At 29.3% G+C, this 2,923-nt stretch overlaps 1 long non-coding RNA gene across 1 annotated transcript; it reads right to left on the bottom strand.

Annotated features, from left to right (window-relative positions):
- Window positions 1-808: 808 nt before the first annotated feature.
- On the bottom strand, window positions 809-2,407 carry LOC114369960. Its single transcript, XR_003657743.1, has 2 exons — window positions 2,256-2,407; window positions 809-1,121 (listed from the first exon to the last, which is right to left on the bottom strand). It is a non-coding gene; the product is annotated as an uncharacterized LOC114369960 (long non-coding RNA).
- Window positions 2,408-2,923: the final 516 nt, after the last annotated feature.

Raw genomic sequence — 2,923 nt, forward strand, 5'->3', positions numbered from 1 at the left:
TTTTGAAATCTCTATACTCATGCACTAAAAGAATAGTGCATGTCACGATTTTCCTAATATTGACATTAAATTAATCTATGCACATTATTGTTTTTATCGTGTTTTTATTATGATATACTGATTTAATTTGAAATAAAAATCAACAAAAATAAGAAAAAAAATATGTTTATTAATTAAACATTAATAAATTGACAATGATTACGTCAAAAACAAATACAAAATTGAAGCTGATTTTAATAATATGTTAAAGTTGATAGTATAATATTTAAAATTGATTGTTAAGTACCTACTAAGTAGGAATAAGTAAACGTTTAAATTATGATATATCATACAAAATACTAAAAAATTGAAGTGAAAGCTCAACAAAATTCAAACAGCCCAAGAAACATTTATTCAAGGGAAACTCAAGGAAATTAAATGCAAAAGGATAAAAAAAAATGCTGATTGACATTGACGAATTTGATTTATTTTGATGATGAATAAAGGAGAAAGAGAAAAGAAAAATAGGTTTGATGAAGGCTTATGATTAAAATGATAAGAGCGACTCACATATAATAATATAATATATTTATTAATTATTTATTTATTATTCGTTTGAAACATTAATCTTATGTTAACATTTAAATTTTAAAATAATTAATTTATTATAATGATGACTAAAAGTATCATGACAGAAAAGCGTACTGGAAAGGCAAGTCTTGGGAACAAAAAAACACATTGGAAAGACAAAGAAAAGCGCATTGGAAAGACAAGTCTTGAGAAGAGACAACCGCATTGGAAAGGCAAGTCTTGAGAAGAGACAACCGCATTGGAAAGGCAAACGTCTTAGGAACAAAATACAAATAATACAAATAATTAATTATTACATATTTACATTTACAATGGAAATAAATGAATAAACGCATCGTAACCGAAGCAAAAGCAACGCAAAAGACAAAAAGTATTAAATGCACAGTAAAATTAAAATCAACAAAAATCATTAATATTAATTAATTAATAAAAATAATAAATGGAGGCTGACACCAACGTTTTTGGACGGGAATGAAGGCTCTTGACATTGCCAAACATAAGCACGGACGGGTCCACGTTAGCATCGTGAGCAAAGAAAACGAAACTTTCTCCTGCAAAGAAAACGAAGAATAGTGAAGAATGTTCAAGAACACCAAAAAGGTCAACATGGTTCAGGAACAACAAAAAATTAAATCTTTTTCACTGTGAGAACTAACAAAACAAAGCAAAGATAGAACAAAAGAAACATCAAATGCAAAGGAAGAACAATACTCAACCACAGTCAAATAAGCTGAGAAAAAAAATCAATATTTTGTACCGTCAGAACCCAAAAATCAAAGCTTTTTGGAGAAAAAAATGTAGTTTTAGAAGAAACAATGAACATGCAGTGAAAAAACAAAAAACAAAAAAAAAACGCATACAAATGCAAATATAGAGGTAAAAAAAAAGAAAACGTAGAAGAAGACGGGGAGGGAAAATGAAGCACATCAAAACCACATCAAGAGGGATAGAGGCAAAAATCGAAGCTTTTTGAGATAAAGCAAGAAAATGAACTTGTGTTCATGGAGTTTGGAGATAAAAATTGAAGCTTTTTGAGATAAAAATGAAGCTTTAGAAGAAACAATGAACATGTAGTGAAAAAACAAAAAACCGGGAAAAAAACACATACAAAATCGAAACTTTTTGGAGAAATGAAATACATCACAAACCTATCCTCCAAATGCCGCACACTATTTGTTTTCTTCGTTGTTGTTGTCGGTCACAAAGATACCTAATGCTACAAATTTGAACCCAAAATGCAAGAAAACCAAGAGAAAACAACATTGGAGAAGGCTCAGGAACACAAAAAAATTTAAGTTTTGACAGAGAAAGCAAGCACACGAACTTGTATTCATGGAGTTTGAAGAGAAAAATCAAAGTTTTTGTCTTGCAAAGGAAAAACAATACTCAACTACAGTCAAATAAGACCGAGGAACACAAAAAAAAAAATCAATCTTTTGTACCAACAGAACCTAGAAATCAAATATATCACAATGAACACGTTGGAGAAGGCTTAGGAACACAAAATAAAGGCATAACACAAAAAAAAAAAAAATCAAATTCAAATCAAATAGTATTTGTACGTAACAAAAAGGGGAGGAAAAAGCACTGAAAAAACAAAAAAACGCTTCAATCATCAATCATACAAATCATACACAATAGATGTAAAAAAAACATTAAAGACGGGAAGTGAAATGAAAACTTACTAGGGATTATTATGCATATGCAGCTACGGTGGAAAATGAAAATAAAAAAATGGAGAGAACGAACAGAAGAGAGAACGGGGAGATACCAATTGGGGTGAGAGAATTGAGGGAGAACGGGAAAAGAGAATAGAAGAATAGGTCATCCCGGACCTTATTTGTATAATAATAGATGATAATGGAAGCAATAGTAAGTGACTATAAGAAAAAACAAAATCAATTTGACGGCTAAATTTATTACTCTATAATATCAAATAAACAAAATAAAATAACTATGAGTTTGTTAAGGCTTAAATGTGAGTGCACTATACACATATATATTACTAGAGAAATAACAAATTCTAAGTTTTACTAAATTGCCTATAATTTAAATTTAAATATATCTACATGAATTTAAATTCTAACTTATAACTAATTATTCTATCATATTACTATTCTAATAATATATGCGTCATATAAACTCTATTCTGTAATAATGTTAAAATTAAGATAGCTAAAAAAACGTGGTACTAACTAGACCAAGATATTTTACTTTATAATAAAGTTCAATGAAGATTTTAAAAGCGTTTGATGAAGTTTAAGTTCCCCCCTCCGTAAAGCTAGACCACCTCTAATTGTTGTCCTCAAGGGCTGAGATGCTTTCCTTCCACGATTAGGTAGAGTAGTAAATG

The sequence above is a fragment of the Glycine soja genome, chromosome 10, assembly GCF_004193775.1.
Source record: "Glycine soja cultivar W05 chromosome 10, ASM419377v2, whole genome shotgun sequence".
Taxonomy (NCBI): domain Eukaryota; kingdom Viridiplantae; phylum Streptophyta; class Magnoliopsida; order Fabales; family Fabaceae; genus Glycine; species Glycine soja.